Genomic DNA, 26,611 nt, shown 5'->3' with positions numbered 1-26,611 from the left:
GGAAGATTGGCCCGCCCAAAAAACTGGCCATACCCCAGATCAAATTAATCACCATGGCAAGTTTCCACTAATTGCACCCCTTTGTGGGCTCTCAAAATAAAGTTACTTCTTAGTGCAAGGGCGCTAATAGGTACTTTTAAAAAGCATTTTTTGAACAATGTTTTTAAACACTGCCTAATTGTGCTGATTCATGAAGATTTTACAGTTCAGTGATATGCATATGAGTTTGAGTGAAAACGTGAACAAGAAAAAACACTTCTGAAAACTAGCACGATTCTATGTGCAATTTGCATCTGGACTGCTGATTGCGCTCAAAGCAAAAACTCTTGGCCACTGTACAGATAACGGGTAGGATGGAGTTATTAAACCTAGCCGTGCTGAAAAAGCTAAATTAAATGCACAGTTGAAATGACAAGAGCTCTGAAGACAATTATTAAATCTACAATGTTAATTCAGTTCCCTCAAAGCAGTACTGTCGCTAGGACTCCTCTAAAATTCTATCAGTAAAATTGTTTATGACTCTGAACTATGCTATTACAAAGAAAAGTCTGTAACTAAAACTTACAGACTTACAAAGCAGTTCTGTATAACAATTAGTTTAAATGTTAACTTTAGCAAAGACACCGTGACTTACAATTGAGATACAGTAGTGTTTAAACTTTAACATTTTATTTTTCATTGAATGTTAATAAATGAAGGTTGCCTCCTTTATTCAAAGGGTGACATTTAAAATGTTAATTCATTCACAATATTTCTTTGTAATATGTAACATTCTTTGCTGCATATGCACAGATTGATATATGCAAATCATTTTGTTCATTTTCAGTAATCAGTTTTTAAAAACCACAATTGTTCATTCAGTTACAAATTCATTCAGGTCCTACATAATCTTCAGATGGCAATGGCAATGGGAGTATAGCAGTATAACAGTAAAGGAAATAATTGAAAGAAACTTCTCTATGTTGTATATTAGTATAATGTCAATAATGCAGTGAAATTAAGACAGTGTGGGGACAGTGATAGGTGTTGAAATGTTAAACATTGAACTCCTAAACTTCACTCTTGCCATTTGCAATGTCACCTCAACTCTTGATTGGCTTACCAACCTGCAAATCTATTATTCTGTAGGTATTGTAAACACAATTTTTAAGTGATTACAGTGCATTTTCTGTGGAAGATGCAATAAATTTACCAAAAAGTTAAGGAAGATAGAGTGGATGAAAAAAGATTAAGACCTCTTCAGGTTAGTAAAGTTAAAGGTTTGAGTCATGAAAAGGAATTTCTTTTCTTTGTAATTTATCTATATGCAAAAAATATTTTATATCAAATGAAGTTGGGGAAACAGCATGAGTAAAATAGTGCATCAGATAATTTAGAATACACTAATTACAGTATTTTTATTTTAAGAATGATCATATAAATATTCTGTATTTATTAGGTGCTTCTGTTGTAGTAAAACTTTGTGTGTGTATTATTGTTAAAAAAGCCCGCTGTATTAACTGCCCTGGTCTTCAGCTCACACAAGACATGTTAGAATTCCCAGCTATTAATGAAAGACAGAATGTAAAAATTCCTTCGACACAATTAAAAACTGAGGGTCCTGCCCTTTGCAGCTTTGAGCACTATGTTGAATTAATGTAGCATGAAAAATCATTATGCGTAGACACAGATGGGTGTACCCATGCAGAAAATGTAATGTTCACTCGAAAGACCCACATATGCAATAAATAATGTATATATTTTCATACTGTGTGCTTATCCATAGGTCTATATGCCTGTAGATGGTTTGAAGGTTGTTAATTACAAATCTTAACACTATTTGTTTTATTTTCAGCCCCCATAGTCCACTCAGCCAAAGCCTAAAGAGGTTTGGTCATGTGTAAATATTCAACCATTAAAGCAAAAGAACTCAAGCCAGGATTTAGCTGAAACGTGGTACGTGTGAAAATACCATGACCTTTGTCTAAAGATTAATTTATCTAGCTTTCTCCAAGAAAAAAATCATTAACTCTTTAAGTAGTCAATGCCCTCTGGGCTTTTACAAACACATTTTTCCAAATCATGTCATTTATAAATGTTATTTATACTATATGAAATAGATTTAGAGATGTATGCAACAACATAAACATCTCTTCAGCCATTCTTAGAATAAAACAAGAAACTGGTTTTGTTTCTTTTTCTCATTTGAAGTGCCAACTGCTGCTGGAGCCCTCAGAAAAGAGAGACAACTGTTCCTTATTGGAACTTTGCAGCTTTTATTGCATATATGTTTTTGACAATAGCTGTAAAAGGTAAAATAAAACATGCAGAATATTTGCCTTAGCTTGTCCTTGGCTTACCTCAGAACAGATACTATTTTTCGGGTGGGAACGCTTGGCATTAGGTCAAGCATATTTGTGGTGGGAGAATTTTCTGCATATTTTAATAAAATTAACACATCATCTGCAGAAATGTTATTTCTTGAATGTTTGTATCATGTGACAAGAGCATCAATTAAATTTAAAACAAAAGCAATTAAATTTACCTTTTTAATAGGTAAGCATAGGCCAATTAAGAGATGGTTTAAAGATCCGCAAATGTAAATGTGTTTTCCTGGACATACTTATTCACTTTTGTGCAAACCATGCACCACTTCAACCCATGCCCCCCACAACCTCCACCGCCAACCCCCCACCCCCAACCCCCCCCCAACCGGCCCATCCCCCAGATACAACTGAGAGTTCAAAGAAAAATATTCACAATGTATCTCAGTATTGATATTCGTTTACCCGCAGCCTTCATTTAGATTACCCAAGGTTCTTTGACTGAATGGCTAAACTTCTGATAGCAGTGTGTTGGGATTAATAACTAGGGATTAAAATTCTTTTCAGATTTTAACACCCTGGGTGACAAATATTTAAGTGTTCTCATCTGTTAAGCAATGTTATGGAGAGAGTGCCTGGTTTAAGGCTCACTGAGTTTGCTTAAAAGGTTTAAAGCTGGGTTACAGGAAAGACACTTGTGTTCTTTATTACAACAAAGAAAAAGCATATCTATGTGGTAGATAGAAAATAATTATTGAAAACAGAACAATTTTATTTCCCAATTCTAAATTTTAGGGATAATCAATTAATTGTACTTTATTTGTCTCAAATGCAGATTGAAATGGGTATATTTGTAATTTAAGTCTATAATAGGAACAAAATTTATAACCTAAAGTAATCAATAGGCCAATTTCTAGTTAATTTCAATGTGCAATTATTTTCTCTCCTTAAAAAATTGGATGTATCAGGCATTGTGCCAGTAGGTGCTGGACAAGTAGTCCCTGTCTGTGGCTGCTAACAGCTGGTAATTCAGTTCTCATGCTGACTATGCGCAATTTGGATTAGTTTTATCTGAGGACACTAACTCGTTCCAGCTAAGCACAAGAACTTTTGAGGCAGTAAGTATCTGGAAATTGCCTGGAAAATTGACTGCAATGTTAAAACATAATCTTAATCTAAATCTGTACTTTCAGATGAAATTATATATTTTTTTAAAAAAGTGAAGCTCTGTATCTGAAGCTTGGAATTTGGAATCATCAGCACTGCTTCAGATTTCTTACAGAATGGCATTGGCTTTCTCCTAGAAAGTCCAAACAGATGATTGAAATCCCGAGATGCATTGAAATAACCAATGTGATTGAATCCACGTGGGTTCTATTCTTTGGCCAAGGACCAAAGTCTTCAAATGTTATCTCCCCTCCCCTCCGTCTTTATACATTCTAAATAAAGGCTGGGATTTTATGTCAGGGAGAAGGCCCCGCCCACCAATTTAAAAGTTGGGGTCAGGCCCGCCTCCACTGGGCCTGGGAGCCACGTATAGATTTTACCTGGCCCAGGCTCTAATTGGCCTTGGCAGGACTTCCGCCCCTCTGAGGCAGGAAGTCCCACCTCCAGGAGCTGCCGGCCAATCAGAGGGCCGGCAACTCCTCACTCCCAGCAGTGCCACTGGACAGAAACCAGCTTCAAGAGGAGCGTGGACGCCAGCACCGATAAAGGTAAATGGGGTTTTGGGCCTCGCTGGGGACAATCGGCTGGACCCTGCCGAGGCAAGGGAGGTTAGTTGGAAGGTGGGGGGACGGTACTGCAGTGGAGGTAGCTTGTGCTGTGGGGGGGGGGGGCCTCCGTGGGGCATAGGGTGCCCGATCAGAAAGGCCACCCCCCACCCCCCCGCACCCCCGCAACCCCCCCAGCCCGCAAGGAGGTTTTACTGGGCGACCTCTTGGGAGTCTTGAGCTGCCTGCCCGCCGCTGGTAATATACCACTGGTGGCAGGAGGAGGCCCTTAAGTGACAGTTAATTGGCCACTTAAGGGCCTTAATTGGCCTGGTGCAGGCAGGCCGTTCCTCACTGCTGTCACTTGTAAAATTGCAGCGGGAGCGGGAAGGGGACAGGAATAGCACCCCCCGCCTCCCACTCAAGTTTACCCCACCCCCTTCCCACCTCCAGCCCACTCCTGAAGTGGGCGTAAAATTCCAGCCAAATAGTCAAAAAATTTAATTGCAGTTTTTAAAATTTTATCAAAACATCTTTCGAACATTAAAGTTGGCGAGTTTAGAAATTCTTTGAAGATTAATGTTTAAGTTATGACTGATTTGGTATATCATTGCAAAAAGGTGTTTTTCAATGAAACATCAGGCTGTGATGTAGACTGGGTGAGAGGGATAATTACGTGATAAGGGTGGATGGTTATGAGATCAAATACTCTGTGACGGGTTTCCCACTGCCTCACTTCTGCAATAGCACTGGCACTCCCTTTGCCCACAATATCCATAATAGCTTGTTCAGCAGATGAGAACATGTGTGGGTCCTCTCCCTGGCATGATGCACTACTCTGTGCTGCTCGGGGAAAGGGAGTTAGTGAATGGCATGCTGAGACTTCTGAACATCTGTGCATGAGCTAGAATAGTTTGAATAGAATAGTGAAGAAGCAGCAGGTGTGTGCAAAAGAGGGTAATAATAGTAACGGCAGTGAAAGCAACAGAGTTTGGAAATGGCAGCAGGAGGAGAAGCATGGAAGGGTGTTGCCGTGTTTGGATGGGTGAAAGTGAAGTGGGGAGGTTAAGATCTTCATTGATGCTGTTGCAGTAAAGTAGGGCAGGGCTGTGTTTACAATGACAAGAAGTTTATGAATGGAGGTCTTACCTTAGCAGCCCAGATCAGGTAATTGAACTTCTCTCTACACTGCTTCCAGGTCCGAGGTGTTAAACTCCTGGCATTAACATGTTCAGCCACCACATACCATGTTTCCCTTGCAGTGTGATGGGATAAGCATCTCCATTTTGGTGGAAATAATGGGCTGGATTTTATGCTCCATTCGAAGGCAAGTTTTTTGGCGGGTGGGAGGGGCCTGGAGAATTGGCGCAGAGTTGTCCGCCATTGAACCCAACACTCTTTTTCTGATTTTCTCGGAGGTGGCAAAGTTCCGTGGTGACACCTCCACCACGAGGCAACAGGATTGTAATTTAAATCTGTTACATACTGTTTTGCATGAATTTGTCTTTTGCCATCATCCTACCAGATTTTCTCAATCTTATGCATGATGTACAGCACTCACGTTCCTGCCTTCACTTTCCTGTCTTTGAAAAGCTGATGCCACCAAGGCAAGAGTCATCGGTGCCTGCACCTTATCAAATGCCTCTGGAAATCTAAGTACAGTATATCCTTTATCCTTTGATCCACAGCACATGTTACTTCTTTAAAGAACTCCAATAAATTGGTTAGACATATTTTCCCTTTCACAAAACCATGGTGACTCAGTTCACTTTAGCTAGCTCTGCTTTCATGTCCCCATAATTACCCTTATTTAAGTTTAAAATACTATTCTTAGACTCCTCTTCCCTCCCTCAAACAAAATGTAAAATTCAATCATATTATGACCGCTGCTGCCCAGGGGCACCTTCAGGTGAGCCACCTTCTTGAATGACTGCAGACCATCTGATGTAGGTACACCCACAGTGCTGTTTGATGGAGATTTTGACCCAGTAACAATATATTTCTAAGTCAGAATGGTGCATGACTTGGAGGTGGTGGTGTTCCCATGCTCCTGCTGCCTTCTAGGTGGTAAAGGTCGTGGGTTTGGAAATGCTGTCGCAGATGCTACACATGACAGGCATGGTATCCAGGTGTTGGAGAGAATTAATGCTTGCAGTGGAAGATAGGGTGCCAATCAAGTGGGCTGCTTTGTCCTGAATGATGTTGAGCTTCTTGAGTGTTGTTGGAGCTGCACTCATCCAGGCAAGTGTAAAGTATTTAATCACATGCCTGACTTCTGCCTTGTAGATGGTGGAAAGGTTTTGGGAAGTCAGGATTTGGGTTTCTCACCACAGAATTCCCAGAGTGACCTGCTCTTGTAGTCACAGTATTTATGTGCTTCATCCAATTGTTTCTAGTCAATGGTAATCCTCAGGACATTGATGGTAGGGGATTCAGCAATGGTAATGCTATTTTTATTTATTTGTTCATGGGATGTGGGCGTCGCTGGCTAGGCCAGCATTAATTGCCCATCCCTAATTGCTCTTAGCTGAGTGGCTTGCTGGGCCATTTCAAAGAGCATTTAAGAGTCAACCACATTGCTGTGGGTCTGGAGTCATATGTAGGCCAGACCAGGTAAGGCCCACAGATTTCCTTCCCTCAAAGGCATTAGTGAGCAAGATGGGTTTTTACAACAATCGACAATGGTTTCATCGTCACCATTAGACTAGCTATTGAATGTCAGAGGAAGATGGTTAGATCCTCTCTTATTGGAGATTTTGTTGGCAATTGTGAGGCGCAAGTGTTACTTTCCACTTATCAGCCCAAACCTGAATGCTGTCCAGGTCTTGTTGCAGGTGAGCACACACTGCTTCAGTATCTGCGGAGTTGTGCATGGTACTGAACACTCTGCAGTCATCAGCGAACATCCCCACTTCTGACCTTATGTTGGAGGGAAGGTCATTGATGAAGCAACTAGAGTTTGTTGGGCCTGGGACGCTGCCCTGAGGAAGTCCTGCAACAATATCTTGAGGCTAAGATGATTAGCCTCCAGCAACCACAACCATTGTCCTTTGTGCTAGCGGAGAGTTTTTCGCTCAATTCCCACTGACTTCATTTTGCTAGGACTCTTTGATGCCACACTTGGTCAAATGTTGCCTTGATGTCAAGGGCAGTCAGTCTGACCTCATGTCTGGAATTCAGCTCTTTTGGCCATGTTTGGACTAAGGCTGTAACGAGGTCTGGAGCCGAGTGGTCCTGGCAGAACCCAAACTGAGCAACAGTGAGCAGGTTGCTGCTGCGTAAGTGCCACTTGAGAGCACTGTCAACAACACTTTCCAACATTTTGTTGATAATTGAGAGTAGACTGATGGGGCGGCAATTGGCTGGATTGCATTTAGAGTCATAGAGTCGAACAGCATAGAAACAGACCCTTCGGCCCACCGTGTCCATGCCGACCATAATGCCTATCTATACTAATCCCACCTGCCTGCATTAATTCCATCTCTCTCTATGCCTTGCTCATTCAAGTACCTGTCCAGATGCCTCTTAAATGCTGCTACTGTTCCTGCCTCCACCACCTCCTCAGGCAGCTCATTCCAGATACTCACTATTCTTTGTGTGAAAAATTTACCCCTTTGATCCCCTTTAAACCTCCTCCCTCTCATCTTAAATCTATGCCCTCTAGTTTTAGTCACCCCTACCATGGTAAACAGACTCTGGCTATCTTCACTATCTATGCCTCTCATAATTTTATATACCTCTATCATGTCCCCTCTCAGCCTCCTTCGCTCCAGGGAAAACAGACCCAGCCTATCCAATCTCTCTTTGTAACTCAAGCCCTCCAAACCAGGCAACATCCTTGTGAATCTTTTCTGCACCCTCTCAAGCTTAATCACATCTTTCCTGTAGTGCGGCGACCAGAACTGCATACAGTACTCCAAATGCATCCTAACCAACTTTATGTACAACTGTAACGTGACGTCCCAACTCTTGTACTCAATGCCTCGGCCGATGAAGGCAAACATGCCATATGCCTTCTTCACCACCCTGTCTACCTGTGTTGCTACTTTCAGGGAACTATGTACTTGCACCCCAAGGTCTCCCTGCTCAACAACACTCCCCAGGGCCCTGCCATTCACTGTATATGTCCTGCCCTGGTTTAACTTCCCAAAATGCATCACTTCGCACTTGTCTGCGTTAAATTCCATTTGCCAATCCCTTGCCCACTTTCCTAGTTTATCTATATCCTGTTGTAACCTTAGACAACCTTCTTCACTGTCCACTATACCACTAATTTTGGTGTCATCTGCAAACTTACTAATCATGCCCCCTACATTCACATCCAAGTCATTTATATGACAAACAACAGAGGGCCCAGCACCGATCCCTGTGGCACACCACTCGTCACCGGCCTCCAATCTGAAAAACAACCCTCCACTACCACCCTCTGCCTCCTATCACCAAGCCAATTTTGTATCCAATTGGCTAGCTCACCCTGGTTCCTATGTGCTCGAACCTTCTGGACCAGCCTACCATGCGGGACCTTGTCAAAGGCCTTGCTAAAGTCCATGTAGACAATGTCCATTGCCCTTCCCTCATCAGTCCTCTTGGTCACCTCCTCGAAAAACTCAATCAAATTCATGAGACATGATTTTCCACGCACAAAGCCATGCTGACTATCCCTAATCAGACCATGCCTTTCCAAATGCAGATAAATCCTGTCTCTCAGAATCCCTTCCAATAACTTTCCCAACACTGATGTAAGGCTCACAGGCAAATAGTTCCCTGGTTTATCCCTGCTGCCCTTCTTAAATAAAGGCACAACATTAGCTATCCTCCAGTCTTCCGGTACCTCACCCGTGGCTAACGATGATACAAAAATCTCTGCCTAGCCCCAGCAATCTCCTCCCTTGCTTCCCATAACATCCTAGGATACACCTGGTCAGGCCCTGGGGATTTATCCACCTTAATGCGCTTCAAAACCTCCAACACCTCCTCCATTGCAATGTTAAATTGTCCTGCTTTTTTTGGACAGGACATACCTGGGTAATTTTCCACTTTGTTGGGTTGATGCCAGCGTTGTAACTGTACTGGAACAGCTTCGCTAGGGGCACAGCTATTTCTAGAGCTCAAGACTGCAGCACTACAACCAGGATGTTGTCAGAGTCCATAGCCTTTGCTATATTCAGTGCACTCAACCCTTTATTGATATCATGTTTAGTAAATCTAACTGGATGAAGTCTGGAATCTGTGATGCTGGGGCCCTCAGGAGCAGGCCAAGATGGATTATCCACTGAGGACTTCTGGCTGAAGATGGTTGCAAATGCTTCAGCATTGTGTTAAGTTACGATCACCCCTAAATGTTCACCAGAAAGATATGAATTTAAAGACCATACGTCATCAGTGTGATTATAGGGGTAATTTTTATCCCCCAAAACAGGTGGGTTTGGGTCATGTGAGAAGTTAACATTTAAAACATTTCAAACCTGAACCCAATCCCCCACAACCCATCCACTGCTGGATTTAACTAAGGTGGGACACGGGGCAGGCGATCAACCCACTCTCAGGAGCTGGATCCCTCATTTAAACATTTCAGGGAGGTTGCATGCCTACATTTTTTTTCTCTGCTCCAGCTTTGACATAACTGGCCAGGTTTCCTGAAACTCGGGAAATCCAGTAGCTAAAGGGAAGCAAGGAGTGCTGGATGGAACAGATAAGTGCCTTTCCAGCACAGCTGTGGCTCCCATGTCCTCCATGCCCACTCATCTACCCCCCAATCTCCTCCACAGACCCCCCAAAATCTTCTCCCAGCTGAGCTCCGATCACTCTGCCCCACTAAATCAATATTCTCCCGACCCTGCCAACCATCTCCCCTCCTTCCCCGATCGCTCTGTTCCCCTCCATCGATGTCCCCTTTTCCTCTCCATCGATGTCCCCTTTTCCTCTGATCTCTCCAGTTTTACCATCAATGTTCCCCTGAGCCCAGTCTCTCCAAACCCTCATCAATGTGCTCTCTAGCTCTCCAATTGATCGTCCCCGATCTCTCTGGAGCCCCATTGATGTCCCTTGACCCCGATATCTTTCTCCCTCCTCTTTGCTCTCTGGCAGTGGCCTGATTCCACAGACCTACCCACCCAATAGTCAGAATATCAATATGGCTGTCTGTGGCCTGGAGACAGATTCCAAAAATGCTAATCAGTTCCTGCCATTAAATTTCAGCATGCTCTGAAGGAAATTCATTCTTTCGGGTTTCCTGATCGCTAAACTGTTCCCCCTGACCCTGCTCCCTCTTCACCCCACTTTAAAAATCGGGCCAATATTTCAACTGTAGAAAGAGCTTGAAGCTTCATTTTAACATTTACAATATTAAAGCTACTGTAATTTTCCAAATATACCTACCCAAATATAATATGCACTGATTTTCATGAATGAAAAGTCAAAATTTGCTTTATCACCATGTTTAACATGCACCTCGACTTTCGCAATACTGCTGTCAAAGTGATCCTTTACTGACAAAAGTAGTGAGCAAACCCGACTAAACAAAACAGTCCATTCCCACCTACTCAAGTAGACCGAAGAAATCAAAAGTGTTTATCGATCTATCAAAAGAAGCCTGTGATCCGCAGACAATGTTTTGCAGGCTAGCAATGAATCATCTGACAAGTCCTTCATGGTTCGTTCACAGGTGAATCGTTTGCACAGGTTAACCTGGGGCAGTAAGAGATATATTGGAGGCATTCGTCGGCCTCCTGTCTGAGTACACTTTGAACTGGAGCCAATCAGTTTCTTTCCAGGAGCACGCGCATGTAAATAAATGTAAAAAAATCTCAGGACTTAGCTTCTTGGTTATTTCTTTCAAAAATTAAGTTTATAAATACCGAAAATTAATGAACCTCTCATGAATTCATGAAACAGGAGTTTATGCCTTAGAAACAGGAATAATTTAAAGGAAATACAATTGAATCATAACATGTGGGCAGCACAGTGGCACAAATGGTTAGCACGGCAGCCTCACAGCTCCAAGGACCTGGGTTCAATTCTGGGTAAGGCCTGTGTGGAGTTTGCAAGTTCTCCCTGTGACCGTGTGGGTTTTCGCAAGGTGCTCTGGTTTCCTTCCACTGCCAAAGACTTGCAGGTGATGAGTAAATTGGCCATTGTAAATTGCCCCTAGTGTAGGTAGGTAGTAGGGAATATGGGATTACTGTAGGGTTAGTATAAATGGGTGGTTCTTGGTCAGCACAGACTCGGTGGGCCAAAGGGCCTGTTTCAGTGCTGTATCTCTAAATAAATTTCTCATCAGTATGCATCGTCATTCACAATGTGCCTGGAAAAAATGTTCTTGACCCGCTACAAACACATTTTGATTTGTTACCACGTATAATATGCACCTTAACTTCTTAATAAATTTTAAGGGAAAAATGCATATTAGAAAAGTACAGTATATGTTTATTTATCTGCAATGATGTTTCACAATAGAATAGTGGTAAAAGTGGGACAGGTTTTAAACACGCATTTTTAACAGCAAGAAATCTGAGTCTGAGAAGCTAGAGATTGAAAGTCAGTACTTTAGTTGCACAGTTTCCACAAGAGAAAAGTGTTAATAGTGTGCTGCTTTTCATTTGTTAAACATAGGTTTGAAATGCAAAACACATCTTTTGACACTCGTATGCATAAGATGTGAATAACCTGAAATTAAATTGGTAATTCATTTCAGTATCTGACATATAATAGGTTTACTGTTCCACAAATTAATTAATAATTCTTTTTAATGTATCTTAAAGTGTCAAGAAATTCCTTCCTGAGTATGAGTCACATTCCTTCAGTAATTTTTTGAGTCCCAAAATCAATATGACACCATAAATATGATTAAATGTTCAGCAAGTGATTCAATCTGTTACACAAGAAAAGCCAGCTATTCTATTCTAGCCCCTTCTGTGTGCAAAATAGTGTTTTAAAATTTTAGTTATATTCGAAAGAAGTAAGGTTAAATTAAACCTCTGACCATTTTGGCATACTCCAATTGTAACTTGAGTAGGAGTTGATTAGGATATTGAAAATTAGAACAAGACCTGCTGACTCCAGGTCCCAGAATTGCGCCAAAACTTCCTCAGTGGTGGGAGAGCCTCTGCCCGTGCCAAGCATTTCCATCATTGTAAGGCTGGATGGGTTACAAAGATGGAGGAGGTTACAGTGATAGGAAGAGGCAAAGCCATGGAGGGATTTCAACACAAGAATGAGCAATGTGAAATCGAGGCATTGGTGGACTAGGAGCCAAGATCGACCAATGAACACAGCGATGAAAGATGAATGGTACTTGATGTTAGTCAGCTATGGGCAGCAGAGTTTTGGCTGAGCTTAATTTATGTAGGGTGGAAGATGGGAGGTCATCAGGAAAACTTTGCCTTGACATGCCTTGAGGGAACAAATAAATGGATAAGGGCTTCCAAGGCAGATGAGCTGAGGCAAGGGCAGAGATGGTCAATCCTACAGAGGTGGAAGTAGGCGGTCTTTGTGATGGAGAGGGTATAAGGTCAGAAGCTCAGCTTGGGTTAAATAGTACACCAAGACTGATTCAGCCTGAGACAGCAGTTGGATGGAATCCTTGACTAGGGAGTTTGTGGCAGGATCCGAAAAAAATGGCTTTGGCTTCCCTGATGCTTAACTGGAGGAAATGTTATTTCATACAGGATTGGATATTGGACATGTAGTCCAACAACACAGAGGGAATGGGGGGTGGGGGGGGTCAACAGAAGTTCTCACCATCTGCTTGTTTACACCCATTTTTGCATTCAGTCATATCCTAATGAGTAGTGGAATTTTGAATGTCAATAGATATCAGCAAAATGGGTGCACATATGGGATTAATTTTGAGTGCAAGTTGCTGATTACATCCACACAGTGCATTTCACCCTGCAACCGCTTTTTGAAAATTCAAATACACAATGTCTGCAGGGCTACCTTCATTCATCAATCCCCTGAAAAATTAAACTTGGTTGGTAAAACACAAGCTTTTTTTTTGAGAAACCATGCTACAAATCCCGAATGACCCTTTGTCTTCCATGGTCATCATACAGCGTATCTCTAAAGACACCTTCTGGCAAGTTTCCTGTAACTGACATCAAGCTAGAAGGCCTATCATTTCCTGGTTCTGACTTGTTGCCTTTTGTGAATAATGATACAACATGAGCCTCCCTCCAGTCCATAGGAACCATCCTAGACTCCAGTGAGTAATTAAATATATAAGCATGGGGCTCATTTAGCATAGCTTCCATTTCTGGGGCCTTGGGGAAATGCCACCTGGACAAGGAGCTTGATCTGATTTATTCTCTCCAGGATTACATCTGCATCCACTTTAACATTTACAACAGTAGGAGCAGCCAAACATTGCATTCATGGTAACTGAGCACAGTCAACCAGAGTAAAGACTGATGCAAAATAACCATTTCAAACCTCGGTCTTGAGGAATCTTCCATGGCCCTCTTACTGCTTTCTAACTCCAAAATTACAAAAAATAAATTTGCTATTGCTACTGCAATTGTTCACAATGGACCTTTTGGTTATCTCTGAGGACAGTTTTGGTCACCTTTGGATGAGCACAACATCTATCCCTACTCCACTCATTCCTACTCTTCACTCATATGGAGGCAAGCGTCCTTGCCACACACATCTCCTTAACATGGTCTTCCAATGGAAAGGCTTGCCTATAAATAATGTCAAAGAAATATAACCATGGAGGAGCACCGGCACTGAAAATACTGAGCACTAGAGAAGGAAGCATTGGAAATCCATAGACAGTCAGACAAGAAAGGGGACAGGGTTGGAGTTAAGGTGAAGATAAAAGGTTGTTAAAAGCTAAGAAATGCTCAATAATAAGAAGCTAAAGGAGAGGTGTAATAGAGGTGTTCAAAATTATGTGAGTTCTGATAGAGAAAATAGGGAGAAACTGTTTCCACTGGCAGGAGCGTCAGTAATAAGAAGACACAGATTTAACATAATTGGCAAAAGAACAAGAGGGGAGATGAAGGGAATTTCTTTTACACATCGAGTTGTTGTGGTCTGGAATGCACTGCCTGAAAGGGTGGTGGGCAGAGAGCTGTGGACTGGATCTAACTCAATAGGTCTTTCAAAGAGCCAATAGTGGCTTCCTACTGAGCTGTAAGATTCTATAAATAATCTCAGCTTCACATATTTTCTCAAGTATTACAATGTTGTTACACTCAGTCACTATTTCTTTATAAAGTAATGTTATGAGAAGCACAGCTGAAATTATAGTGCCTTCTTCCCTTACAGGAAGAGGCCACCATGACAATTACCAGGAGGCACTTTCATGGGGAATTGGCTGCCAGAGTCACAATTCTCAACTACTGCCACTTCCTCACCATGTGTATTATGGCATCTCACTTTTGGGAAAAGATGCAGTGGTTTTTGTCGAGGTTCATCCCAAGCAGCTCTGTAACACAGGAGTCTGTGCTCTATGGGCTGTTCCCAGGGATGCACACAGAGATGAACATCAACTGCTGCTGGAGGACCATTAATTCGGTGAAAGATGCTCTTTGGTCTGCCCGAAACTTGCTGGTTTTCCAGTACAAAGAGTTGTCCATGACTGAGTGTTGCAGACTGGCACATTCCAAGGTCCAGGACTATGTGCTGAGGGATGTACTGAAGCTTGGGGCAGCCACTGCAAAGGCTCAATGGGGAAAGGTCCTCCCACCATAGTGAATCGAGGGGCTGGACCCAAGGAAAACCCCTCAGGCTGTATACACCAAATATGGTTTTGCTGTAAAATGTACATTGTATGTAAAATGGAATGGAAGGGGTTGTGAAGCAACTTAGTCCTGTATTGAAGAAAACTGATTTCCTTTCCACTTTCTGGAATGTCAACTTAGTGCTGTTCTGAACTGTATTTTTTCACAGATTTTTATGAATAATGTATATTTGGGGGAACAAAATCTCACTTGTGGGTAATTCTAACACCCAAAATGGTTCAGGTGGGAAGTTAAAATTTAAAAAATTTCAAACCTAAACCCGAACCACCTCTAACCCGCCCACTTCAGGGGGCGGCAGGATGGGGCGGGTGGGAGGGAAGCCAAGGCAACCAATCCATTCTCTGGAAGTGGATTAAAGATTGATTGGGGAGGATGGTTGAAATCTATTTTAACAAGTTTTCTATTTTTAACCTATGTCAGCTGGGTTTTGCTGTCATTGGGAAACCCAGCAGGGAAAAGGAAGCGAGAAGGGCTAAATCCATAAAGAACCTTTACAGTGTGATTTGTGAGCCAGGAGGAGTTGCAGTGTCTCCTCCAGGGCCAACAAGTTTACTTTGTAAACACTCCAAGCTCCCATCACCTGTCTGACCCTCTGCCCCCAACACCACGATCTCCAACCCTTTCCCACAAACACTGAACCCCCACACCCCCGAGGCACATAATCAGGAGCACATAACTATTGAGTAGGCAAAATTCTCACCAAGTGAAGCACTGAACATTCATGAGCTTGAACTGCTGTGATGCTGTGACTGGAAGAGAGCTGCTTCTCCATGGAGGATGTAGGAATGATTAACCTCAGTTGAGAGCCTGTGATTCGGATATGTGCCCAGGCTACCTGACATTGTCTGCAGGATATGTTGACTGGCATTGTCCACTAGTTTCACATTAATAGAATGAAAAAGAGCTTCTTATTAATAAAATTGAGGGGGCTGTCAAATGGGGGTTTGAGTGGCACATGAGTTCTGTCAATTTCTCTTTGAGTAGAGCATCAGCGACCTTCCTGACATAGTGGAAATAATCTTTGCTGGCTGACACAATTCAAAATTATTTATGTGTTAGTAACCTGTCATGTGTAGCCATGACCTCTAGAATCATAGAACAGGATATTATGGCATAGAAATAGTCCATTTGTTTCATTATGTCCATGCCGTCTTTTTCTCCCCAGCAACTACCCAGTGTAATTCCACTCTTCTAAACTCTTTAATAGTCTTTCTTTTCAAGCGACTAATTCCCTTTTAAAATCATTTTTTAAGTCTGTGTCAACAACTGAGAATCTGGTGTATCTCAAACAAAGCCTGCAATTCTCCCATGTTTGGGAATGAGCAGATTGTCCCAGTCACACAAGTCATGGTTGCTTGAATAATATCAAAGAAAAGAAAGACTTGCATTTACAGAGCACCTTTCACGACCACAGGATTCCCCAAAGTGCTTTACAGCCAAGGAAGTTATTTTAAAATGTAGTCACTGTTGTAATGCAGAAAATGTAAAGGGAGTTCCAAAGTATAGCAAACAGGGCTGATTTATAAATTATGCAAAATTGCCATTTTGTCATTGAAATACAAACATTAATCACAAATGAAGTTACATACATGTTTGATTCACTCTTAAAACTGACAACAAGGGTTGGATTGTCATTGCAGGGGTGGGAAACTGAGGTTGGAAGCATTTCCAGATCCCAAACCGTCCCCTGGGGGGAAACAGAAATGCATCCTGAATGTCATGAGGGCGACCAGCTATTTGATATGGAGATGGGGTTGGTGGCCAATTAATGGCCGCGGAGGTGGGAACAGAGGCGGGCCAACTCGTGCGGACCGGACTCACCATGGCAGCAATTATTGTGACTGCTGCTTGAGTGCTGAAAGTGGATAGTAAAGATTCACAGAGAACTTTGATGTCTCAGGAGAGTCAGAGGCCTGTAACCCAAGGCAGGGCAGCTCCTTGTTTTTCAGACTCCAAACTGGAGGTGATGTTGAAGGCCATGAGGGAGAGGAGGGTGGTCCTCTTCCCGGAGGATGGCAGGAGGAGGCCACCCACACAGACTAAACAGGCAGGGGTGGACATCGCTGCCACTGTCAGAATCAGAAGCATCGTGAGAAGAACCTGGATTCAGTGCAGGAAAAAGTTCAATGACCTCATCTGCTCTGGCAAGGTGACTGCTGCCCCCAACCCTCAGGACAGGCCTCTGAGTATTCACCCTCCAGCAAACACACCAGCTGAGGAGCCTCAGGGTCTATGCTCCTCCTGAACATGGAGGCAGTATGTGCCCAGGCCACTTACTGGCCCCTCAGAATGGCTCAGAGCCTTGGTGCTGCTGAGGACCTGTCAGCACTGCAACAGGCAACCTCCAATGAATTGGAGCAGCTGCCATTGGCCAGAAAGGACAGTGTGCTATCAGGTTCTCTTTTGTCCTTTCAGGAGAAACAGGCAGATAATGCTTGAGAAAGAGCCCAAACAGGCAGAGGGGTACCATACTTGCAGATCATTACAGTGGTGGAGGATAGAGTGATGGATAGACAGGATCCCAGACAACAAGGAAGTTGGCCCGGCAAAATAGGCACTCATGGTGGAGATGGTAATTACAGAGGGGCAATGCATTCATTAAGGGGGTGCATTGCACTCCACCCTGTCCAACAATGTGCCAAACACTGATTTGCATTGGGAAGTCTCAGCAGTGCAGAGGCTTCTGCTCTCCAAAGTTATAACTATTGATCTCTTCTTGTGTCTCTCAAAGGCACTGATATGCACCCCAGGATATCTTATCCCTCGCCTTCCCTAGCCCAGGATAACCAACAAGGAACCAAAGAAGCACCATCATACCTTACAAGCGCACCATCCACCAGTGCAGATACACTTGCCTTGGTGGGTCCTCATGCACATTTAGATAGGGTGATGACTGGGTGAGGAGAATGGCAAAAATGTGCAGGAGGAGGTTCCAAAGGCAGAGGCAGCTGTGGGCAGTTTCCCTCGGACGAGGGAGGACAGACACAGCCATGCTCAGCTGGGCACAGATGCAGGGCCTCAAGAGTCACTGGAAAGGAGCAGCAGCAGGAGATGTGTCCCCATGTCAGAGTTCCCTGAGGCAATGCGGGGTCATGGGTAGAGAATGGAGGAGTCCATTCAGCTCATGTGCACCACAATGGCACAGGGCAATAAGCACATGGGCCCCTTTAATGAGGGAGTGGCTAACCTGATGGAGAGTCATATGCGGCAGAACTTGGAGTGCATGCGGAAACTGCACACTGACATACACAGGATGCAAGCCACACTATGTAGCCTGAACCGGTCAGTGGCGCTGGTGACTCAGAGATGTTTGGAGGGAAAGCCAGTTGCAGCCCAGCTGGTGTTCCCCTCTAGCAATCCGGAGCACCCACCAAGAGCTAAGGAGGATGAGGGTGCCACCCTTCTTCACCTTCAGCCTCCTTGGTTCCCTTGACAGTGAAAGCATCGGTGCAGCAGGGCCAAGTGATGGAGGCTGCCCCTGCAATACTTCAGGTGCAGCAACCTCTGGAGATGCCACCACAGGCACCCCCACAACAAGAACAACTGCCACATGCCTCTCAGTCACAAGCTGAGACAAGTGAGCAGGCTGCCTCCACCTCTTCCGAGGCCACAAGAGGAGCACCGCATAGGAGTGGCCAAGCATGGAGGCCACCACGTCGCATAGAGGCCAACCTTCACGTGGAACACTGTGGGTCACTGGGGTGTTTTCTTGCTTCAGCTGAGCACTGTTTTCCTTTCTGAGCACTATATAATACTGACACTTGAAGACTCCTTTTATTGATGGCAGGAGAAGAAAAGAGGTATGAGGTGCTAAAGGAGATGAAGGTTTCCTCAATGGCAAAACCAAATCCTTCATTAGCAGTAAGAGTTTAGATGCTCCAGACTGCGTCCTTAATGGATGTGTTAGCACAGGCACCTTAGAGTGAGTTCCATACCATGCTCTTTATCCTGGGTCAGAGGGGCTTAGTTGAAATGTTCCTGAATAAAATGTTCCCTGACATTCATGGCATCCTGATGAGTCCTTTGTGCCTCGTGCCATCCCTGGCTCCTCTCTGTGCAGCGGAGCACCTCAGTGTTCTGTATCCACCTCCTGCGCCTCCTCTTCCTCCTCCTCTTTTACGTCCTGCTTCACCTTTTCCTTCAATGAGCTGTCTCCTTCTAGGGCATCTCTGGTCATGTGATGGAGAGCACAGCAGAGAATCACAAATGTGTGAGACCCTGCAGGTGTGTATTGAAGAGCGCCACATGACTGGTCGACCTCCTGGAACTGCATCTTGGAAGCCCGATGGCCTGCTCAATGGTTGTCCTAGTGAGCAGATGCCTTTGGTTTTGTTGCCTCTGTGCCGCTGTCTGGGGCTCTTGAAGAGGGGTGAGTAGCCATCTCTTCAAGGGATATCCCTTCATAGAATCATAGAAAGTTTAAGGCACAAAAAGAGGCCACTTAGCCCATCGTGTCTGTGCCGGCCGATAAATGATCCAAGTAATCTACTCCCACCTTCCAGCATCTGGTCCACAGCCCTGCAGCTTACAGCACTTGAGGTGCATATCCAGACTCCTTTTGAATGAGTTGAGGGTCTGCTTCAACTACCCTTTCAGGCAGTGAGTTCCAGACCATCACTACCCTCTGGGTGAAAAAGTTTTTCCTCCTCTCTCCTCTAATTTTTCTACCAATCACTTTAAATCTATGTCTCCTCGTCACTGACCTCTCTGCTAAGGTGAATAGAGCCTTCACCTCCACTCTATCCAGGCCCCTCAAAATGTTGTACATTTCAATCAGATTCCCCCCTCAGCCTTCTCTGTTCCAATGAGAACAACCCCAGCCTGTCCAATCTTTCCTCATAGCTGCATTTTTCCAGTCCTGGCAACATCCTCGTAAATCTCCTCTGTACCCACTCTACTGCAATTACATCTTTTCTGTAATGAGGTGACCAGAACTGCACACAGTACTCAAGTTGAGGCCTAACCAATGAGTTATACAGTTCCAGCATAACCTCCCTGCTCTTATAGTCTATACTTCAACTAATAAAGGAAAGGATTCCATAAGCCTTCTTAACCACCTTATTGACCTGTTCTGCTACCTTCAGGGATCTGTGGACATTCACTCCAAGGTCCCTTACTTCCTCTACACTTCTCAGTATTTTCCCATTAATCGTGTATTCCTTTGCCTTGTTTGACCTCCTGAAATGCATCACCTCACACTTCTCCAAACTGAATTCCATTTGCCACTTTTCTGCCCATCTGAGCAGATCATCAATGTCTTCCTGCAGCCTACAGCTATCCTCCTCGCTATCGACCACATAGCCAATCTTTGTGTCATCCGCAAACTTCTTGATGATGCCCCTACATTTACATCCAAAATATTAATATATACCACAAAAAGCAGGGGACCCAGTACTGAGCCCTGCGGAAAGCCACTGGAAACAACCCTCCAGTCACGAAAACACCCATCAACAATTACCCTTTGTTTCCTGCCACTGAGCCACCTTGCTGCGTTTCTCTGGATCCCATGGGTTTTATTTTTTTCACCAGTCTGCCATGTGGGACCTTGTCAAAAGCCTTGCTAAAATCCATGTAGACCATATCAACTGCACTACCCTCATCTATCTTCCATGTTACTTCTTCAAAAAATTCGATCAAGTTGATCAAACAAGGTCTTCACTGAACAAATCAATGCTGACTATCCTTGATTAACCTGTGCCTGTGCCTATCCTGCCTCTCAGAATAGATTCCAATAATTTGCCCATTGCTGAGCTTAGACTGACTGGCCTGTAATTATTTGGTCTATCCTTCGCTCCCTTTTTAAACAGAGGTACAACATTAGCAATTCTCCAATCCTCCAGCACCACACCTGTATCCAGTGAGGACTGGAAAATGATGGTCAGACCCTCTGCTATTTCCTCTCTTGCTTCTTTTAACAGCTTTTAACATTTCATCTGGCCCTGGTAATTTATCAACTTTCCAGGTTGCTAATCCTATTAACACTTCCCCTCTCCCTCTGTTTATCACATCCAATACTTCACACTCTTCCTCCTTAACTATAATATCTGCATTGTCCCCCTGTTTTGTGAAGACAGACACAAAGTATTCATTAAAAACAAGACCAATATCTTCTGCTCCTACACATAGGTTACCTTTTGGGTCTTTTATGGGCCATACTCACTCCTTAGTTATCCTCTTACTCTTAATGTATTGATAAAATATCTTTGGGTTCACCTTGATTTTGCTTGCCAATATTCTTTCATGCCCTCTCTTTGCTTTCCTAATTTCCTTTTTGATTTCACCCCTCCACTTTCTATACTCCTCTTGGCTTTCTGTAGTATTGAGTTCTTGGTGTCGGTCATAAGCTTTCCTTTTCTGCCTTGTCTTACCCTGTAGGCTCCTCGACATCCATGGGGCTCTAGATTTGACCACCTCCCCCTTTTTCTTGTGGGAACATGTTTACCCTGAACCTCTTGAATCTCCCCTTTGAATGCCTCCCACTGTTCTGACACTGTAGCTTTTTCCAGTCCACCTTCGCTAAATCACTCCTCAGTTCAGTAAAATTGGCCTTGCCCCAATTGAGAACTCTAACTCCTGTTCTATCTCTGTCCTTTTCCATAATTATGTTAAAACTGACTGAATTATGATCACGATCACCAAAATGCTCTCCCACAGCCACTCCTTCCATCTGCCCATCTTCATTTCCTAAAACGAAGTCTAAAATTGCACCCTCTCTTGCTGGACTTGCTACATACTGGGCAAAAATATTCTCCTGAATGTATCTCAAGAATTCTGCTCCCTCAATTCCTTTCACACTAAAACTATCCCAGTTAATATTGGGGTAATTAAAATCCCCTACAATTACTGCCCTAAGATTCTTGCATTTCTCAGAGATTTGCCTACATATCTGCTCTTTGATCTACCTCTGACTGTTTGGGAGTCTATAGTACACTCCCAGCAGTGTGATTGCCCCTTTTTTGTTCCTATGATATCATACTGCCATGTGTCTTATCTGTGCCCTCAGCTCATCTGCTTTATTTGCTACACTCCTTACATTGAAATAGATACTCTTGAGCATTGCCAAACTCTTTTTAAAAACATTTTCTAACCTTCATTTCCTCTGTCTTCCAGACTCATCCATTAATTTTCCACCTTCCATTTTCCTTTCTGATTTTGTCCCAGCTGAGTCTACCCTCAGGTCCCCATCGCCCTGCCAAACTAGTTTAAACCTTCCCCAACAGCACTAGCAAAACATCCCGAAAGGAACTCAGTCCGGGCTGTGTTCAGGTGCAACCTGTCCGGCCTGTACAGGTCCCATCTCCCCGAGAGCCAGTCCCAATGTCCCAGGAATCTGAATCCCTCCCTCCTGCACCATCTTTCCAGCCATACATTCATCTGTCTTATCCTTCTATTTCTATACTCACTTGCACGTCGCACTGGGAGTAATCCAGAGATTACTACTTTTGAGGTCCTGCTTGCCAATTTCTTGCCTAGCTCCCTAAATTCTGACTGCAGGACCACATCTTTCTTTCTACTTATGTCTTTGATTCCGATGTGGACCACGACTGCTGGCTGTTCACCCTCCCCCTTCAGGATGCTCTGTAGCCACTCAGTGACATCCTTGACCCTGGCACCAGGGAGGCAACACAACATCTGTCTGCGGCCACAGAAAAGCCTGTCTGTTCCCCTGACTATTGAATCACCTATGACTATGGCTCTTCCAGTCTTCCTTGTACCCCCCTTGTGCAGCTGAGCCACACATGGTGCCATGGACTTGGGTTTGACTGCACTCCCCAGGTGAAGCATCACTTTCCTCAGTATTCAGAACTGAATACCTGTTGGAGAGTGAATCGCACTCAGGGGTCTCCTGCACTACCTGCCTGATTCTTTTTGACTGTCTGATGGTCACCCATTCCCTCTCTCACTGCATACTCTTAAGCTGTGGGATGACCACATCTATAAACGATCTATCTACATAGCTCTCATCCTCATGAATGCACCGCAGTGTCTCCAGCTGCCGCTCAAGTTCCAAAACCTGGAGCTGAAGCTGCTTCAATTGACGACACTTCCAGCACAAATCGTTCTCCAGGATACGGGAAGCATCCTGGAGCTCCACATAGCACAGAAGGTGCACTCTCAAGGTTGAAGCAATCCTGCCATTCCTTTATTAATTAGTTGACCCATTGCTACTGCTAAAAACAACTTATCAATACTACAACAGCTTAGAATTATTAATAAAACCTTCCTAGTACTGATAAATCCTATTAAAAATCAATACAGTACACTAGTTAAAATAAACTTACTCAAAAAAACCAGCTACTCATTTGTTCCTTATTAAGCTATTTACAGATACACCCTAACAGTATTGTACTAACACAGCTTTTTAGACTTATTCCCTAACAGCAATTACTCACCAACCAATCACCTTGCAGCTTTCCTGTGATGTCACTGTTCTGTTTGTTTTCAAACTCTGGCATGCCTGGACTCCTCTCCACTGCTCTCCCGGAAAGTAAGTACTCTCGGACGCGATCCTCGGGCTCTATTTATCCGCTCCTCGCTCCATACTCTTCCCATAGGTCCGCTCCTCTCCTGGAAGGTAAGTGCTCTAGTCCGTGATCCTCGGGTTCTATTTATCTGCTCCTCGCTCCATGTTCTTCTCCCAGTTCTGCTTCTCTCCACTGTTCTCCCAGAAGGTAAGTGCTCTCGGACGCAATCCTCGGGCTCTATTTATCCGCTCCTCACTCCATGTTCTCCACGCAGGTCCGCTTTGCTCCCGGAAGGTAAGTGCTCTAGGCCGCGATCCTCGGGCTCTACCTATCCGCTCCTCGCTCCGTGTTCTTCCCACAGGTCCGCTCCTCTCCCAGAAGGTAAGTGTCCTCTCAGATCCATCCATGGACATTGGGGGGAGGGGGGAGTGAAGAGCTGCAGTAGCCTGGGCTGCCGGATGATGAAGGAGTCATGGCAGCTGCCAGGAAAGTAAGCGCACACATGGAGGAAGCTCTTGTTGTGGTTGCAGACCTGCTGAATGTTGTTGGAGTGGAAGCCCTTCCTATTGCTGCTTCTGTCATGAACTGAATGTACTGTCCAGCCCTGACAAATAGTATATTAGTGACCTGCGAGATACAGTGTTATGCTGTCATTTGCACAATGTCACCAAGGTCCGCAGCTGATCCTTGAAAGGAGCTTGAGGTGAAGAAGTTCAATCCCGCTGTGACAATGATGGCTAGTGGCAGGACATGGCAATCAGTGCTGCAAGGTGTGAGTCTTCAGCGAAGAGGGCACAGATTTCTCTGACCATCTGCCTGGAGAGTTATCGTCTCCTCCTGCACTGGTTCTTGTTTATTTCTAGGTAGCTCCGTCTTCAGCGGTAGATCCTATGCTGAGGGTATGGCTTCCATGTCCTTCTTGCCCCTTGTTCATGTCCTCTGCCCTGCTGATATCTGAGGTTCCACCTTTCCTTCAGAGGCTGTTGCTCTTTATTGCCACTGAGCCCAAAATATGAGAGTCATGCCCCATTGCAAGCTGCAGCCTTCCTTTTGGTCAGGTGGCTGCCCAATTGTCCTTGCCAGCCTTGCCCCCTATTCTTATGCCCCTATGATGCTCGGAGAGTGACACTCTCCCACACTGCCCATGCACTTACTACCCACTCTTCCTGCGCTGTGCCAGGGGCACTAATTTGCCAATGAGTCGCCTGTGCTGTCAACTCTTTTATGAGGCCCAGGTAATTCTCTGGGGTGGCCATGACCGGTTCCCCACTGTTTACCCACCTAGCATCACCTGGTCCACCCCAGAGCCAAGGCACCCTCACGAAAATCACAACATCCCCCATTGATGAGCTCTAAATGAGCTCCTCAATCAGCTTAATATGCCTTAATCAGGGATTGGGTGGGATCGCAATACCTCCCTTCCTACCGCCCTGGTGAACATGGCCAGCGCCAGGAATGGCATCAGGAAATCAGCACATTGACCAGCACCGCTATCCAAACCGATGATCGAAATACAGAGATGTATTGAAATAACCAATGTGATTGAATCCACGTAGGTGCTATTCTTTGTCCACCTCTGTTCCTGCCCTGAAAATTCAGCCTAAAATTATTTCAGTGAGAACAGAAAGCCACACAAAAACAAAATATAGAAACACAAAGTCTGAGAGTTGTTTATTCATGAAACAATTAAGTATCATTAATGTTTTTTTATTTTTAAGTGTTATCTTGCTGGGGTGTGTTCCTGTGACTCCAGAGAATGCAACAATCCTAGACCATATGATGTTGGAACAGTGTGAGGTGTCTTTATTCTATCTGCTGCAGGTGTGGGTGATGCAAAACTGTAGACCATGGTGTGGGGTGCGTACCCAGGGGAATACATGATGGGTGACAGGAACTTTGAAATTCCCTTTCAATCCTCCAAATTCCTAAGTAATTCCCTAAAATCTAAGAATTTCTGCTTGAAAGAATAAAATTAGGATGTCTGTCTGGATCTTTTGTAGCTAAGGCATGCAAGGGATAAGAGTTCTTTATCCTCCAGACAGTAGAAACTTTATGCAGCTATCTTGCACTGCACCAGATAAAGTTCATTGCAATGATGAAAAAGGACACAGAACATCTCATTAATAGTATATTCCAGTATTTTCTTCATCCATGTTCTGTTCACAAATACTACTCTGTATATTTCCCTGTATCAAATTGACTGAACTGTTACTGCAATTCACATGCTAATCACAAACCATTGAATGGAATATGTCTAAATTCACTGCAGTTTGGTTGTAATTTCAGGATGCTATCCTGGGAACCTATTGTCAAGCAAAAGAAGAAAGTATGACATGTTTGGACTTGTAACAGATAGAGCTATTGTATAATGAATTCTGAACAACGCTTCAATTTACCTGCTTTGGGATTCTGCTGAGCATTTGGGTTATAATACATTAAAACAATGAAAATTATGAGCAGGACTTCTATCTACAATTCAGGTAAAAATCTAACAACATTAACTTCTCAGTAACACTAACCTATTTTTATTGCAAATACCTTGTTAGGAGGACAAATAAGTAGCACAAAGGAAGATGGTTTTGGTTGTTGGATGTCAATCATCTCAGCTCCAGGACATCACTGCAGGAGTTCCTCAGGGTAATGTCCAAGGCCCAACCATCTTCAGCTGCTTCATCAATTACCTTCTCTCCATCATAAGGTCAGAAGGGGATGTTCGCTGATGACTACACAACGTTCAGCACCATTCATGACTCCTCAGATACTGAAGCAGCCCGTGTCCGGATGCAGCAAGACCTGGACAACATCCAGGCTTGGGCTGATAAGTGGCAAGTTACATTCGCGCCACACAAGTGCCAGGTAATGACCATCTCAAATATGAGAGAATCTAACCATCTCCCCTTGACATTCAATGACATTACCATCGCTGAATCCCCCACTATCCTGGAGGTTACCAGTGACCAGAAACTGAACTGCTGTGGCTACAAGAGCAGATCAGAGGCTGGGAATTCTGTAGTGAGTAACTCACTTTCTGACTCCCCAAAGCCTATCCACAATCTACAAGGCACAAGTCAGGAGTGTGATGGAATACTCTTCACTTGCCTGGATGGGTACAGCTCCACCAACGCTCAAGAAGCTTGGCAACACCCAAGACAAAGCAATCACACCATTCACCATCTTTAACATTCACTCCCTCCACCACCGATGCACAGTGGCAGCAGTGTGTACCATCTACAAGATGCACTGCGGCAACTCACCACGGCTCCTTCGACAGCACCTTCCAAACCCACGACCTTTACCACCTAGAAAGACAAGGGCAGCAGATGCATGGGAACACCACCACCTGCAAGTTCCGCTCCAAGTCACACAGCAATATAATTTGGAATGAT

General features: G+C 44.1%; 1 long non-coding RNA gene across 2 annotated transcripts in view; it reads left to right on the top strand.

Annotated features, from left to right (window-relative positions):
* Positions 1-278: 278 nt before the first annotated feature.
* Positions 279-26,611, top strand: part of LOC137374897 (uncharacterized) — a 58,989-nt gene continuing 32,656 nt past the window's right edge. The window contains exons 1-3 of one of the 2 annotated variants that reach the window (XR_010975913.1): positions 279-348; positions 1,835-1,935; positions 25,512-25,705. This is a non-coding gene — a long non-coding RNA (uncharacterized lncRNA). Of the gene's footprint in view, positions 349-1,159; positions 1,244-1,834; positions 1,936-25,511; positions 25,706-26,611 lie in introns of those variants that run through there. The other variant, XR_010975914.1, reaches the window with a different exon arrangement.

Source organism: Heterodontus francisci, chromosome 11 (genome assembly GCF_036365525.1).
Source record: "Heterodontus francisci isolate sHetFra1 chromosome 11, sHetFra1.hap1, whole genome shotgun sequence".
NCBI lineage: Eukaryota > Metazoa > Chordata > Chondrichthyes > Heterodontiformes > Heterodontidae > Heterodontus > Heterodontus francisci.
This window is presented reverse-complemented; position numbering and strand designations above follow the sequence as displayed.